The sequence below is a fragment of the Marmota flaviventris genome, chromosome 2, assembly GCF_047511675.1.
Source record: "Marmota flaviventris isolate mMarFla1 chromosome 2, mMarFla1.hap1, whole genome shotgun sequence".
Lineage (NCBI taxonomy): Eukaryota > Metazoa > Chordata > Mammalia > Rodentia > Sciuridae > Marmota > Marmota flaviventris.
This window is the reverse complement of record NC_092499.1, coordinates 120,613,729-120,630,864: the sequence shown is the minus strand read 5'-3', so window position 1 is coordinate 120,630,864 and position 17,136 is coordinate 120,613,729. Positions and strand designations below refer to the sequence as shown.

The following is a 17,136-nucleotide window of genomic DNA, read 5'->3' as shown; positions in this document are numbered from 1 at the left end:
TGTCCTTTGGTGGCAAGGTCAGATTTTATTATAGTCACAGAGGTCAATTAGAGACCAGTAGACACCAAGGTCAGGCTACAGAGAATCAAGAGAGATCCATTCAGGCTGGGGCCTCGGGGCAAGGGCAGGGGCTGGAGGCTTGGAGAAGTGGGCTCCTGGCTGAGGGCATCAGGAGCCACTGAAGGCCTGATGTGGTCAGGTTTGCACCTAAGAAACCCCAAGGCTCCCAGCTGTCAGGTCTCTCTGCAAGACCCCTCCTTCCACCCCAGAACCCCATCCACCCCTGGCCCTGCCCCCAATCCTGAGGAGCCTGGTCATTCTTCAGGGGCCAGTCCAAATGCCACCTGTTCTGAGAAGTCTCCCCTGGCTTGGTGAGAAGCAAGTGCCATCATGCCCTACCTGGAACACCCCCTCCTGAGGACCCCCAAGCAGGGGCCCCCCTGGGTCCTGACATGGCCACCCTGTCAGTTCCCACATATTGTCACACTGACCTCAAGGCCATCTGACCAGACTCACATCCCAGTTAGGGACACAGAGGTTCAGAGAGGGGAAGCAGTTGGCCCCAGAGCACACAGCTGAGGTCAGTTCAGAACTATGTCACCTCTGAGTCCAGAGTCCCAAGGGTTCTGCCATGGGTTTGGGGGTGGGAAGAGCCAGGGCCTGGTCGGTCAGCTCCTCAGAGAGAGATGGAAGAGTGGTCCTTATGGTAGGCGGGATGGAGTGGGCCGTGGGGTGTGGTGGCTGGGGAATTTACAATGGAGGACTGCTGGGTCAGTAATGTGCTACCAGGCAGCCTGACCGCAGGGACAGCAACGGAGGAGCAGGGTTTGAAGTCCCAGAATGGAGCACGGGAGGCACATCCATCTGTTGAACATGGCGGGACCCCTGTCAGAGTCGGTAAACGCTTCCCCACTCCACTCCAGAGGCGGGGGGCGGGGGACCGGGTGGCTTAGCTGTCTCCCCACCGGCACAGTGGGTTCCTCCTCCCAGCCCCCTCTCCCCACCGCACTCCCTAGGGCACAGAGTAAACAGGCTTAGAGATGGGCTCCGGAGCATGTCCAACCAGAGCAGAGTCTCAGATGTGACTCCAGAGGGCCCCAGTGGAGACGCAGCCACCATGGGACTTGGGGCTTCTCATAACACTGAGGACATCCCCTCTGATTCCTCAGGGGACTATGTGATGGCCTCAGCACCAAGGACCTTTCTAAGGGGCATCCTGAGATCCTGTGGTGGGGGATGTCCTGCCTGCAGCCCACCTTCCCACGGTGGGCTCTGAGCCCTGGGGGAGGGGAGCAGAACCTCCAGCGTCCTCCCAAGTGACCTCAAGCAAACCCCCGGTGTGGTCTGAAGCGCTGACACCTGGACTCCCTTCTGGGTATCAAGTGGGAACTGGGAAGCGGGTGGGGGAGGAAGAGGTTGCCTCTCCTTGTCAGCCCGCCCCTCAACACTCTTCCCTCTTCTTCCTACTCATTAGAAAGTCACCTGGGTTAATAGATTGACTAAATGACTTAATACAGCACAGTGTGAGAACAGTATCGGGCACACAGTAAAGACGCTGTTAGTGATTATTAGTAATACTATGGCTTGCTCCTCTACTCAAATTACAAATACCATAATGGGAGAACTGCTGCCGGTCATGTACACCTTAGTACGAATTAGTTTACAAACCACCTTGCTCTCCTGCTCACCCTATTCTGAGGTCAGCCAGTTTGGGGGTCAGAGTGTTCTGGAGCTTGCTGTGTGGGAGGCATAATGAGCAAGGCACGGACCTCTGAGCACCTGGCCACAGGGCGACGCCCAGGCCTTCCTAGCTGTTGGGGAAGGCGGAGAGTCGGGGGATGAGAGTACCCTCCATTCTCCAGGTGTCTGGCTGGGGAGCTGGTAATGCACGGAGCAGGCTGGAGACAACTGCCTGGGGTGCAGAGCTCTTCCCAGGACAGGCAGGAGGGAGGGAAGGTGGGCTCTGGGCTGGCCCTGGGCCTGGCTGCTGCTCACCATGGAGCTGGGCACCACAGAGAGAGGCTGGGGAGAAGGAGACGGGGCTGGGGGTCTTATGGGCAAATAGTGGAAAATGAAGCCCTTCAGCTGGCAAATGAGTTTACTAGAGATGAGATGGCAGCGCTGTGATAGGAATGGCAATGCTCGGGAAAGGTGGACGGGTGTCCAAGCAGGCCTGGGAGGGAGGGCCAGGTGAACCAGCTTCACCCCTTGCCCACAGAGGCACACCAGGTTGCAAGGGCTGGTCCAGAAGGCAGAGGGACAGAGGAGAGGCCAGAGGGGCCTTTGGATTGACAAGATCTCAAAAGAATGCAGGACGAAGTTCAAGTGTGAAGGACGGTGGTCAGACTTGTGGAAGAAATTCTTAGCCTGGGGGAAAAAAGGGAAAGCTGGGAAGGCTGGGGTCTGTGGACATGCATCTGTCCCTCCCAGAGAGCTGGTCCCAGCTGTGCCTCAAGACACAGCCTCCTCACGGAGGGTGTTCAGCTGTGGAAGACACCCCCATGGGGACAGGCCACCATTCGGGTCTATTTGTGAGGCTATGAAATGGGCATAGCAGCGCCTGACTTGCCATTTGAGATTTGAGGCTCCAAAAGAGACCCATTGCAGGTCACTGTCCTTGTCCCTGGCTGGGCTGCCATCCTGAGGCCGGGAAGGAGCCTCAGCACAACAGCATGGGCCTCGCACCACCCCTGAGCCTGCCCTTCCCTTCCTCCCTCCCCACCCTCTGCCTCTTTTCCCTCCTGGTCTTTCCAGCAGGGACCACGCAAGCCGGACAGCAGGGCCCCTGCCACACAAGGCACACAAGGCCCAACTTGTCCCTCGACCATTGCTGGACCAGCCTGGATGGGCTGTTCCTGCCCCAGGATGCGGCTCACTCCATCCTGCCCAGATGCCCGCCCAGGAGCCCGCGTGGCCTGGACAGAGGTGAGATGAGAAGGCAGGGACGGGGCAGCAACCAGCTCCGCCCAACACCTGATAACCAGCTGACAGACTGAATGAGACCTTTCCGGCTTCCAACCCACGGATCCAGAAGAACGCACGTGTGAGTCCACGTGTGAGTGCACGGCTGTCTCAGGCCTGCAGGTCCTGGGGGCTCCCGATGCACGCACAGAGCCAGGCCAGGTTAGCAAAGGAGAGACGCCGTGCTGGCCTCCTGGCCCCTCTTCCTCAGCTGTCCCAACCTCCACCCCCCTGGGGCTCAGGCTCTGCCCAAGGGGCCTCTGAGCACTGGGTGCAGCTTAGCTTGGTCGGGGCTTCAGGGAGGGAGAGAAAAGGGGAGCTGGCTGGGGCCCTTGAGGACAGAGGGGCAGGAAGCTCTTTCCCTGGGCTCTCAAGGAGGGGCTGGCTGCCCAGGTCCCATCTGAGGAGGACAGGAGCCAGCCCTCACCTCACCCAGCCCAATGCGTCTACCCTCTCCTGACGCCCTGCCCTCTCCTGACCTCCTTACCCTCCACCTCAAGGTCAAGGACCACCTTCTTGTGCAGGAGGCTTTTCCACCCAGTGGGAAGCCTGTTTGTCCCTTCTGTAGCTTCAAAAACAACCCCTTTATCCCTTTAATGGCTGGACGTCTCTGGTTCCAGATTTTAAGATAGTTCAGAAGGCCATGAACCTACTCCTGAGCCGTCCTGCACAGGGTCCTCAGCACACAGGTGACACACATGGCGACACCAACATGTCAACAGCTGACCCCACACACCACACACACCACTCGATAAAGACGGGCATGGCAGAGTGCTCTGCACGTGAAGGTTCTGGGAGAGACTGAGCCCCTGCACGGGGCATTGCCACACTCAGAAGGCAGGCCCTGGCTTTGGAGGAAACCTGGGGTTCCCAGGGCCACCTCCTCCACACACCTGATAGGCCTTTGGAGCATCGGACTCACCTCCATAAACATTAAGTCCTGGGCCAGTGGTATCAGGAGCTCCTCTCTTAAATCTAACTTATCAAATCAACTGCCTATGTTTTTTCACTCAACAAACATTCTTGACACCAGAATGCCCTGGTAGAAGGAATATGTGCTGGTCCTCCGAGAACTGTGTGCCCAGGTGGGTAAGAAGGACGCGGTGATGGGTGCAGAGGCTTCCAGAGTCCCAGGTGGCTTACACCACAGTAATTCCCCAGGGTCTATTTTCCCAGCTCAACAGGCCTGGATCCCACAGGAAACACCATTCCTCCCTCTGACCCCTGGCCCACTGAGTCTCCCTGGGCTCACTGTGGGGTGGAATCCCGCCCTGCACTTGGGGCCCACCTAACCATTCAGGGTGGAACCAAGCCCCCACTCCAAGCTCCATCCTGAAATAGCAGAGACGTAGCTAGTGTCTCTCTGCTCCCCCCTCTCAGGAGCCCCTTCCCTGACGCATGCTCTTCCCTGGAATGCCACCCCAGGGTCCTCCTCTGCAGCCAGGGTCCTCTGCAGGGTGCTGCTACTGCATGGCCCCAGCTCCAGGGATACAGTTCTCTGTGGAGGGGATACAGGCCTCTGCCAAGCTCCAGGGGCTGAAGCTGAAAGGTTGTGGTCGTGGGGTGGGGGGACTGTCACTCTGTCACTCTCCATGTAACCTGTTCAGTGTGGCAAAAAATGACCCACAAGCCCTGGGGCCTCACCCGGGGGTGATGCTCAGGCCCCTAGAGTGAGATCACCTAGATGGGGAGGCCCAAGAGGGGCTAGGTAGGGCAAGCCTGGGATCCCACGGCAAGGTGTCTCCAGCAGGACTGGGTCAGCTTCGGCCTTCAGACCACAGCTGGAGTTTACAACCCAGAACATCTGCTGGGAAGGTGGGGAGAGGCCAGGAGCCCTCCCTGGGAGGGTGACCCAGATTCTCTCTCCCGCCACACAGGAGCAGTGTGCGTGCATGCGTACATATGCTTGTGTGTGTGTGTGTGTGTGTGTGTGTGTGTGTGTTCTCAGTCCTGGCAGGCAGAGAGGGGGAGGGAGGAGGCTTGCTGAAAGCTCTGGGAAATGAGAGCAAAATCCTCCCAAATCCCTGGCCACTGTCACTAATAGCTGAAATATGCTCTTGACAAGAAGGTGAAAGGCCCTGGACCAGGTCTGGCCTTGCTACCGGGAGCTGGAACCCCAGGCTTGGCTGCCGAATGGGTCCCAGGCTCTGGGTGGTCAGGGGATTGTGGCCCAGCCCTGACCCCGCCTCTGGCCTTCCTGTCGTCTCCTCTCTGGGCAGCATCTTGCAGGTTCTCCTGGAGCTGTTCTGGAAGGCAGTGAGCTCCCCGTCATGGGGACTGTACAAGTGGCAGGATTGGAAGGGTACTCACCTACCAGAATCTCATGCCAGATACTTGGGATGAGTGGGGAGGGGACAAGCACAAAAAGATCTGGAAGGCCCTCCCAGCCTAAACTGTCCCTTTGGTGTCCACCTCTACCCACAGTGCTTCCCACCAGGAGCCCAGCTCCCCAGAAGTTGGCTAGACCTGTCCCTGGAAGGCCAGACCTCAGGGAAGATCCCATAAGAGACGGGAGACAGTGGGACTCTGGCCCAAGAGTAGCAGGTTCTGGAGCCACTGGCTTACATGGGCGGAGAAGTGTGTGTGCCTATGGGCTGCTGGCTGTGACCGGCTCTTGGGCACACACACGAATCCTACTGCCAGGGACGTGCTTCAGCTATGTGGACCCAGCTGGACACATCAGGACACCCTCCACACAGAGACCCGCCCAGAGGCGCACCTCTACACACAGGAGCACGGATGGCCCATAGTGGCACCCGTGTGCTCAGTCCCCCTTGGGCTACTCGGGGCCTCATGGATGTGTGAGTGAGAGGTTCCCCAAGATCAGCCACTGGGCGTCCACATCAGATCCTTAGATCCCTTCCTGGAGGTAAGACTACAGAGGAAGCCCCTCCTCTGCCCCCATCCCAGGCTCCTTGTGGGCCTCTGCCCCAGGGGCTGGGGTGCTGCACTCTCTCCAGCGAGGCCTGTTCCGCACCAGTCCACGCAGGCTGGACACCCCAGCTCTGCCCTGAACCCTGAGGTCCTTGCTGAGGACCTCAACATCCTACTGACCATAAGAGGGGTTCCTTGTGTTCACCCACTGCTTGTGCGACTCGGCCCTGTCTGGGCCTCCGTCTTCATTCTGCCTGCTGGAGGAGCTGCTCCAGGAGCTGGGGCCCCGCACAGACAGAGGCAGCCACAGTCATGCCATCCTCCCGGCCAGCCCTAACCCAATGCATCCGCTTCCTGAGCCCACGGCAGCCCCCAGCTGGGCAGGGCATCCCTTGTCCTCATACATTCCCTCCATGGCCAGCCTGCTTGGTCACCATGCTGGGGAATGCTGCCCACCCACCAGTGCTGATCTGCCCACTGCTCAGTCGACCTGTGGCAGGAAAGGAGCAACCTGGGGGCGACCCTGCAGCGGGTCCCAGCCCTGCTGTCAGACTCAGGGCCTTTGCACAGGCTGTTTCCTCTGCCTGTGGCACTTGTCCCTCTCCATCAGCCTGAACACGCCTCCTCTTCTGCAGTGAGTCTGTTTTGATGCTACCCCTGGGCAGCCACCTGCTGCCCTCCACCTGTCCTCACACGGTATATGAGCACTGCCTGCTGGCCACTTCGCCTTGTGCGGGTCAGGCTTCCGTCCTGAGTAGACTCTGGGCTCCCTGTGGGAAGGGCCGGGACCTGCTTATGTCCACAGACCCTCCACAGTGCACGCAGCATCCAGCAAGTGTCGCTGAAGGAATGAGTGATGTGGACACCAGGACATCCCTGCCCAGTCCCAGCTTCGAGCTGAGTCACAACTTTGCTCCCCTGGTCTCCGTGGCCCTGCAGTTATAGGCCGGCCCCTAGTTCAGCAAATGGCGTGGTAGGCGTGCACTTTGTGAGGGACAACTGGCTTTCAGGAAGTGTGCAGTGCTCCTGGGGACAGTCGATCACACCAGAGAACACAGGAGGGGACCAGAAAGCTTGGTGACGCAGAGCTCAGTGTGTTGCTGTCACCACTACCCTCATTTGCTGATTCTGGGCCTGCTGAGGGGCTAGGATTGGGATGGAGCTAGGGCACAGTCACCTGTCCCAGGGAGCTCACAGAGAACAGGTGCAGGTGGAGGAAAGGACGGAGGGGCTAATGCTGGAGGCCAAGGAGGGCAGTGACTCAGTGGAGAACTTGGGATCCACGCAGCCTGGTTCATGCCACCCACCACTTGGCTTGTGATCTACAGTAGCTCACTTAATCTCCTTGCACCTCTGGCTTTGAACTTTTGATCTCCTGCCTCAGCCTCCCAAGATACTTTCAACAGGGTCTGGGACACAAAAAGCCTTCAAGAAGCCAAAGGTGCCCCTGTTGTTTGTTTCATCCTTCGTTCAGAGCAGCTCCTGCCTGGGCCTGTGGCAGTAGGAGGGGTGGCAGCAAAGCAGGCGGGAGGATGGCGAGGGCCAGCAGCTCCACCGGCCTGGCTGCTGCCTGGCATGGCTTCCTCTGCTCATGCACCCAAGGATCCCACCCAGCCAGGTAGAGGAGCACAGAGGCAGGCAGAATGGTTGGGGGACAGGACAATGGCCCAAGGATTCCCTGGGGATCCTGAAGTGGATGGACAAGGACAAGTCTGGAAGCACTGACCGCAGCCCTTATGCTTGTAAGAGCACATGGACGGGGGCCTTGTGCAGTGCCCCATGGGAAGGGGGTGCAGATCTGAGTGTGGTAGGGACCAAGGGAGGGGAGGGCATCCTCCCTGCTGGAGGAGGAGGGCAGAGGCTGAGGAATGCTCTCACCTCCAGTGACCTGGGAGGCTGTCCACGCCACCTCCCCAGGATGTGGGTGCCCTGGCTGAGAGCTGTGGAAGCGGCTCTTCAAGCCAAGCCAACCTGGTAGATTAGAGAAGAGGGGAGGGGCCATGTGGGGAACAGATGGGACGAAGGGTCTTCCAGTGGGCTATGTTCTAGGCATGCAAGTGCCCCGTGGAGGAGCGGGCGGCAGGGCGAAGAGGGTCTGCTTTCTCCTGCTCGGCCCTCTGCTTCGCTTTCTCCCTACTTAAGCCCCCCACCATCAGCCTTGTCAGTGTGACATTAATGGGTGACATTAATAAGCCAGAACTCTCCCACTTGTCTGCCAGATTGGGCCTTAGCCGTGGAAAAATTGCTAATTACAGCCACAATAAGGAAATATCAGTGATGGACGTCACTATTATTGCCTCCTCTGTCCCTGTCTGTTTATTTGGAGATGAAAAGAACCCTGGGGCCATCTCTCCAGGACACTGCTGAGTGATGCCAGAGGGCAGGAGAGCTCTGTGCAGAAGGGACACCCTCCAGCTTCAGTCATTCATTTCCTCAGGGTAGGGTCTCCTCCACCCAGGGCCCAGGGCTGGGGCTGAGGGCAAAGAGGGGACTAGTGATCTTGCTCCCTGCCCTGGGGCTCCACGGACCTCAGCCACATCTCTTGGCTTCTCTGGGCCTCACTTTCACCTTCTGTCAAATAGGTACAATCATTCTAGTCCTGTCTGTCATGCAATGTGAAAGAGCAAATGAGAGGCCCAAGCAAGGGTGGTCAGGCCAAAGTAGCAGCTTTCTAGACTGGAGAAGACAGGGGGAGTAGCTAAGAAACTGGGGGCACCAACAAAGGGGTAGACATCTCCCAGCTCAGTGAACTCTCAGAAGCAAACATCTGCTCTCCCGACGCCACAGGCACTCAAAATGTGGTAGGAATCAAACACACAGGACAGGGAGGCAGGCTGGCTCGGCTGTGCAGAAGGTCAGGCGCCTTCTGGTGCCCCCGAGCCCACAAAGACTTGCCAGGCTTCTGAGTCACAGCCACCCGCGGCGTGAAAGGCCCATCACAGGCTGAACTCACACCCAGGGAGACCCACACCACATCTGGGACCTGGAGCACAGTTGAGGAGCACCTTCAGACCCGGCCCAAGGAGCATGCGCATTGAATGCCGGTTGATCCCAGGCGGAGGCACACTCAGGACCCCACGTCCGGGTGTGCGGACCAGAAGGAGGCAAGCAGAGCCCCAAACACAGGGGCGGAAGCACACGTGTATGTGGTGTCTGTGTGTCTCTCACGCATGCGCACACACAGCATCTAAGGCCCAAAGCCCGGTTCTTCCTTGGGAATCTCTCTGCTGAGAAGGAAATAAAAAGCCCCATGTAGCCTTCAGGCACATGTGGCCTCTCAAGTCGTGGCCAAGCCAAGCAGCAGCGATTAGACTGGCTGGGAAGAGAAGCCCAGCGTGGCCTGAATATTTCACGGGAGATTTTGCTTCACAGAAAATCCCTTCTTGGCCTCTGTGCACGTCAGGGTATAATTACCCATTAGGTAGCCGAGCAGAAACCCGGGGGCATGCCGCAGCGTCCCGCCATGGCTCGCTCTGCCTCTGCCGCAGGCTTGGTAGTGCTTGGCGAGGCCGTCCCATCTCTCCCCTGCCCACACCGGGCGCAGAGGGAGGAAGACTGATGGGACCTGGAGTGAGTGTCCTAGCTTAGGGTCACTTCTGTCCTAGGTTCTGTGCCAGTTCCCAGCTGAGGAAGGGTGAAAGTCTCCCCTCCTTTTGCCCCCACCTCCTCTTCCTTCTCCTTCCCAATCTTTCCAGCCAGCCAAACCGTAGTTCCAGAGTAGAGACAAGGGGTTGGGGGGAGAGATAGGGGGACAGGCCAGTGCCAGAGGAAGGGAGGGAGGACACCTCCATTGGTCCCTGGGGAGCCTGATCCCCACCCCCAGAAGCGCTCTGCCTAGAAAGTGTCCATGCAGGCTAAGCTCAGGTGGCACCCCCTCCAGGGAGCCCTCCAGAGGAGCCATCCTCCAGGTGAGGAGCACCCTTAGGTTCCGATCAGCAATCAAGGCTGAAAGCTCAGACTCTTACAGGGGTCCTGGAGGAAATGCACAGGAACGAAGGACAAAGGCGAGGCCACAGGGAGGGGGCGGGATTTGAGAACTGCAGAGCAGCACCTTGGCTAATGCACTGAAAACCAAGCGGTTTCCTGACCCAGCAAGTCCATTCCTTGGAATGGCCCCACAGAAGTGAAAACACAGGTTCACAGGAACACTGGCCCACAAGATGAACCTTAAAACTATTGTATTGGGGCTGGAGCCAAGGCTCAGTGGTAGAGCACTTTCCTAGCATTAGTGAGGCACTGGGTTTGATCCTCAGTACCACATAAAAATAAAAGAGAGAGAGAGAGAGAGAGAGGTATTGTGTCCATCTACAACTGAAAATATTCTTAAAAACTATTTTGCTAGGTGACAGAAGCCAGGCATTAAAGGTTGCATGTGATATGACCCCATTTATATGAAATGTCTAGAACAGGCAAATCCAAAAGGAGGAAAGTTCAGTAGTGGCAGCCGGGGCCTGGGCGGGAGAAAATGGCAGTCACTGCTCCTGGGGACAGGGTTTCCTTCTGGGTGATGACAGTGCTCTGGAATTAGCTAGTGGCAATGGTTACACAATCTTGTGAATAAACTAAAACCACTGGATTGTACACTTTAAGATGGTGAGTTTTGTGGCATGTAAATTATGTCTCAATTTTTAAAACCCAAGTTGTTCAAAATGGAACAAAAAATATCCACCAGCCATATGCCTGCCTGAGCCCTCTATTTTTTAACCTATGGTTTGCATGTTTGTCTACCTCACAAGAATGGGAGCTCCTAGAGCTGGCCTTCCTGAGGCCAGCTGTGTCCCCAGAGCAGGTCCTCGAGCCACAACAGTGACCACAGCAACACGCTACCTGGGCCACATTGCACACTTGGCAAACTCCCTCAGGCCGGCTCAGCCCATGTGAGAGTGAGGTGAGGCCACTGAGGTCCAGGTTCAAGGTCACTTGTCGTAAGGTCCTGTGGCAAGCTGGAGGCAGAACTGGGAAGAGAAGCTAGGCTCTCTGATGTAGTGTGACTTAGGGCAGCCAGCAGCCAGCCCTGGTGGGCAGAGGAAAGTGAACATGAAGGCAGACAGTCCTGCTGTGGCTTCCAGTCTTGGGATTCCCCAAATGCCTGGGGCTTCTGAATCAAACCCACCTGCTGGGTATGGCCCCAACCTCCAGCCCAGGTCCTGTCTGTCTGTCCCACCTCCAGCCTTTCCTCTGCTCCCTGAGGTCTTGCTTCATTGCTCGCAGCCCCTCCCTCAGGGCTCCCTCCTCAGTGAGCTCCGCAGCACTTTGGGAGGTCATCTTGACCAGGATGCGGGAATGGCCGGAGGTGTGCTGGCTGCAGGGTCACCCAGTCTCAAGCCAGAAGCAAGGTGTCTGGTGTCTTGTCAAGGGTCTGACTGGCAGGGGAGGGGCAGGGGCGGTGAGGGGAAGTGGGGGACTGCTTTTGGTCCCAGGAAGGCTAAGCCAGAGTCCAACAGTGGGCAGCTGGTCACCTTTAGACACATGCCAACCCCCAAAGGCACAGCTCAGTGTTTCCGAGCAAAGAAAGGAAGGAGAGAAGCCCCAGCATAGACACCCCCAGCACCCTCTGCAGCGGCGTGGGAAGCAGCAGCAGGGTGGGAGACGGTAGCCACCGGGCACTCACCTGGGCCTCCGCTGTCTTAGTTCAGCCAACCTCTTGGATGACCTCCAAGGTCAGACTGAGCCCTAATCCTGTGCCTGCGCTGAACCTTGAACCTGACCATGGTGACAGACTAAGCCTCAACCCTGACAGGGTGGACTGGCTCTCAGAGAACTAGAGGAGGCTTCCGATGCCTCATTAGCTCTTTTCCTGTTCAGGGAAGGGTGACAGATCTGGTCTATGGGTGTCAGAGACGGGTCCCAGCTCTGAGTGACTGCTAGCAGCTGGGCCCAGGGTGGCTCATGGGCAGCTGGTTTTCTGACCTTTCTTAAACCAGGACCCAACACGACTTCTCTGGTACCCGACACCGGGGGTGTCTAATGGATGCCAGCTCCCTCCCTGAACCCAGGCTACTGGTCTCCTCAGAGAGGCTCCCACTCCCTTCTTCGCCCCTCCGCCACACTGGCCCAGCACCACCTCCCTCTCTCCACAGGGCCAGGGGAAGCTGTGAATTGCTGGGTGTCTGCCCCTTCCCTTCCACCCCACCCTCCCTCAGGCCTTTCCTGACCCAGATGCACATCACACCGGCCCCCACCCAGTGTCCTCAGCTGGCTGTCTGCTAAGCCCTGCAGAGGTGTTAACTGATAATTAAGATGTTAGCTTCTCTTCCAGGAATATTTTGGTTTTAACAGGTTACTTTTGGAAATGGGAAAACCTTCAAGACCCAGCCAAATGGCGGGCAGGGATGCAAGTGGAGTGTATGGGGAGTTTGTGCCTGTGGCCCCTTCAATCTTACTGAGCCCTGCTCCTCACCACCCCCTTCCCTGAGGAGGACAGATGCAGGCTTGGGAGCCAAAGCCTTTCAGTCTCAGCGCCACACCAGTGAGGTGATGCCATTGGACAAGAAATGAAACCTTCCTGAATCTCACTCTCCTTGTGTGCAGACGCGGAAATGGAATGCCAACCTTGCAGAATTGAGGTGCAAACTGACAAGCTGACCAGTAAAGCCCCCTGTGCCCAGCACAGAGGAGCCCTCGGATACACGCGAGCCCTCCCATCCCCCAGTTTCCCTCTGCCTCTCCCACAGTGTGGGTAACTCTTTCCACTCCTCCTGCCTCCTCAAGCTGAGCCTGGGCAATCACTGAGTCAATCCTCTCACTTCCTAAATCTCTCCCCAGGCAAAGATCAATGGAATTGAACAGGGAGGTCTGGACAGACATGAGCCTATGGGGACACTTAGCAGTCGGCAGGCATGGCGCTCCAGTTCAGCAAGGAGAGAACACTTAATAAATACCATCTCAATGACTGGCTGGGCGTTTGGATCCCTACCTCAAGCCACACACACCAGCCCATTCCAGGAGAAATAGAGATTTCAATACTTTTAAATCTTCTAAACAACTAGAAAACAATATAGGACATTTTTTAAAAAATCAAGTGGTTAGATCAGAAACTCTAAAGAAAAAGAGTTGCAGATTTGAACCACCAGAACAATTTTGAACTTTCAACGAGTGAAAAAAAATAAAATTAAATTAAAAGGAAAAAAAAGCACAAAAATCAAACCTGTAAATAACTGTTAGCAACACGTAACAAGGAGTTAAATCCTTTAACCTCTTATGCATCAATTTGCTCTTACAAATCAATAAGATACATTTCAATGCCTCCCCGCCACATCACTGAAACCAAGGCCACCTGTGACCTCTGTGTTACGAACGCAAGGATCAATTCTCATCTGCACCCTGCAACCTCTCTCAGCCCATGTGACGTGCTTGAAATATTCCATGTTCGTGGCTTCCAGTCCATCACTCCTGCCTGGTCTCACACCCCGTTTTCTGTTCCTCCCATTTCCCAACCTCTAGCTGATGGAGCTCCCAAGTCTGGGTCTCTGGTCCTTCTCTCTCTCTCTTTTAAAAATTCATTTATTTATTTATTGTAATTAGGTGTATATGACAGCAGAATGCACTTTGATTCACTGTACACAGTTGCAGCACGACTTTTCATTTCTTTGGTCGTACACCATGTAGCGTCACGACGTATGTGCAGTCATACATGACCTAGGGTTCTGGTCCTTCTCTCTCTCTCTCTCTCTTTTTTTTTTAATCTACATTCACTCCTTCAATGCTCTCATCCAATCTCATGGCTTTAAATACTATATTCAAGCCGATGACCCTAAGTTTGTATCTCCAGTTGAAAACCCATCCCCTGAACTGCAGTCTCTATGTCCACCTGTCCGCTCCACAGCTCTGTATAAAGGTCTGCTGGCATCTCCCCCTGAGCACGCCCAGGCAGGGCTAAATCATGGTGTGCAACATGGGCCCAGGTCTGGTGTAATTCTCTACTTTGAAATTCTGAATTTTTTTTAAAAAACAAAGGGCCACCCATGGCCATTTTGCTCTGGGCTCCACACATCGCGCAGCTGCTCCCATCCACAGATGGGCTTGCTCTGCCCACGCAGCCCGCTCTCTTCCACCGTTCCCTATCTCTGCTAGTGGCACCCCACCCTACAAGTTCAGAATCAGAATCTGAAATGCTCCAAAATCCAAAACTTTTGGGGCACTGAAATGCCACTCCAAGTGAAAAAGTTCACACACTGAAACTTCATTTCATGCTCAAAAAACATTAAAAGTATTATGTGAAACTACCTTCAGGCTATGTGGATAAGGAGCCTATAAAACATAAATGAACTTCATGTTTAGACTTGGGCCCCATCCCCAAGATATCTCATTATATGCAAATATTCCCCAAATCTGAAAAAAATCAGAAATCCAAAACACTTTTGGTCCCGAACATTTCAGAGAAGGATTCGCAACCTGTACGGGGCCAGAACTCTAGAAGTCATCCTCAGCTCCCTTCTGTCTCCCACACACCACCTCAGCCAATCTCCCAGCAAGTCCCATTGGCTTTATCTGGAACCTGCACTTGGAATCTGCCCAGTCGTCCCCACCTCCACCCAGACCCCTGGTCCCAGTCCCCACCATGTGCTCCCTGGAGCATGGCAACCAACAGCCCCCTGACTGATCTCTCTGCTTCACAGCTGCCAGGGGATCTGGGCAAAATGTAATTCAGAACCTTCCATGGCTCTTCACCGCCTTCTGAGTAAAAGCCAAAGTCTTCTGGGTGGCCCACAAGGCCCTGCTGATCCCACTCTTGATCCCTTCCTGGCCACGCCCAGTCTCCCACGTTCACCTGGCCCAGCCACAGGGGCCTCTCCACGGGGGTGAAGCAGGGCTGGATAATGGGGATTGAAACGCACCCCCCCCAGCCCAGGCCCTCTCGACTCAGGGTCCTCATGCACACTGTTCCCTCAGTCTGGACACGCTTCTCTCAGACATCTACACAACCCTCTCTCTTAAATACCACTTCCCAGTGAGGCCTTCCCCTACGACCACATCCAAGTTTCCCATCCCCCGGCTTTTTCCCCCTTTCCTAGCGCTCAGCTCTCACATGCGCAGTGTATTTCACATACTTATCTCTTTTTCCTTGGCTGTCTCCCCTCCACTAGCGCAGAAGTTCCATGGAACAGGCATTTTTTTTTTTGTCAGTTTTGTACACTGTGAGGCTCCTAACCAAAACACTGTCCAACACATAGTAGGTGCTCAATAAATATTTACTGAATGAATGGACACATGCAAAGAAAAATGAGTAGACGACCCGACAGGAACTGGCAACTGACAGATGAAGAAATAGAAAGAGTCCCAAAGCCCACACAACAGTGCTCTGTGATCCTCTCTTTAATGATCAAAGAAATGTAAAGTAAAAGTATTTTTACTCATCAGATTGGCAGGGACTTAAGTGACTGGTGACGTCCATGTTGGCAAGGGCAAATACCCCTTGCACGGTGGGAGCCTAAGCCAGCACAACCTTCTGGAGCTTATCTGGCCGTGCGGAGCAGATCAAATGTGGAAATGCACATGACCTCTGACCCAGGCAGACCACTTCCGGAAACATGAAGGACCCACAGATGCTCAGACTCAGAGGTTCCCTCAGTGAGGGTTATAAATAGCCAACTGCTGGAAACAGCCTAGAAGGCCTCTGACGGGATGAATGATTGATGAAGAATTTACAGACCATCCACCCAAAACATAGAGAAGGAGAGGGAAGAACTCTGGACAAGGCTGATGGTCCACACGACACGCTGTTCAGGGGAAAATCAAGTGGTGGAGTGGAGGGACTAGCACGAGCCGGGGTTTCCCCTGTGAACGTGTTTATAAGTGCCAAGGGAAAGTCTAGAAGAATATATATCTAAGTAGTTAGTAGTGGTTAGTTAGCCCTTGGGGGAAAGGATTATGGGAAGGTTTCCAATTGTACGCTTTTAGAGTCTTCCAGGTAGGTAAGTTAGGCAGGTCGGGGAAGGATGTAGATAGGTAGGTCAGGTAGGTAGACAGGTGGTTATACAGGTAGGTAGATAGGTAGGTTAGGTAGTTACGTAGATAGGCAGATTAAGCAAGTAGGTATATAGGTAGGTAGGTTAGTTAGTTGGATAGGTTATCTAGGTTCATAGGTAGGTTAGGGTGTAGATAGGCAGGTTAGGTAGGTAGACAAGTAGGCAGACAGGTAGGTAGGTTGGTAGATTAATAACATATGGAGAACATATTACTTTAGTCTCCAGAAAAATGATTCTGTTTGGGGAGAAAACACCTCCTCTGGCCCTGCGGGGGGACATTCCACGCTCCACGTTGGGGCCCTGCCTCGTCTGTGTGGCCTCTCCCCACCTCACCAAGCCAAAGCACTCTGAGTTCCAAACCCACAGACGTTCCACTCCTGATCCCGTCCAGCTCCACCCCCGCCTCACAGCACCAAGGCCCCGCCCACCCCACCCCATGACCTCTGCAGCCTGGATGGCCAGAGAGGGACAAGGAACTCTATCACACTCCTGAGGCCAAGGCCGCTGCCCCCACCAGCCCTGGGGACAGCCTGTTGAACCTGGGGCACACAGAAGTGCCCATTGATGAGGGCCCGAGCAGGCCTGGCCACACCTGGCTCCGGCACACCTGCCACAGGCACTGGAGGTGGCGGACCTGAGGAGGCCCAGCGGATCCAGGAGAGAACTGGCCAGTTGAGGAAGGAGACTGGAGGTTCGGCCCCCCACAGGGATTGCCAGATTTAGGCAATAGAACTGTATGTGCCATGCGATATTTGGGAAATTGTTACACAAGCACGTGATTGGTTGTCTGTCTGAAGTTCAAAATCAACTGCACATCTGTACCTTTCTCTGGCCACCCCAATCCCCACTCCATCCCTTGGGGGGACAATGAACCCAAAAGAGAGCCATCGGCTGGGATGCCCAGGAACAAGGGACCAGAAGAGGAGATGGCCTGTTCCTGGTGCAGGGAGGAGCATCCCCTCCGGGAGGAGTACCACAGAGTGGGAACTTCCAGAGCACGAGCTGCCAGGCACCGTGACGCAGGGCAGCGAAAAGTCGGAGTGAGAGCAGCGCGGGGGAACCCGGATGCAAAACCTCCTACAGCCGAAGTACTTGGCAGATGTGGGTCGTGCAACAGATCCCAAGCAACCAGACACCGAGCGTATGAAGCGCCTAAGTGGGCCGCAGGAGCGACGCGTCCCCTCCGTGCCCCGGGATGCAGCTGGTGAGGACAGATGGCTGCAGGCTTGGCCCACCTTCTCAGAGGTGGGAAGCACCTCCCAGGGATCCCTTTGCTTCAGGGGCCTTCAGACCCCACACTGTGTCCCCCTGCCATTGCCCCTGGCCAGGACTC

The 17,136-nt window shown here is 55.6% G+C and overlaps 1 protein-coding gene across 1 annotated transcript in view; it reads right to left on the bottom strand.

Moving 5' to 3' along the window:
* The window catches only part of Lingo1 (leucine rich repeat and Ig domain containing 1), a 145,280-nt gene that overhangs the window by 42,088 nt on the left and 86,056 nt on the right, over positions 1 to 17,136 (bottom strand). The gene's annotated exons all lie outside the window — the stretch shown is intronic.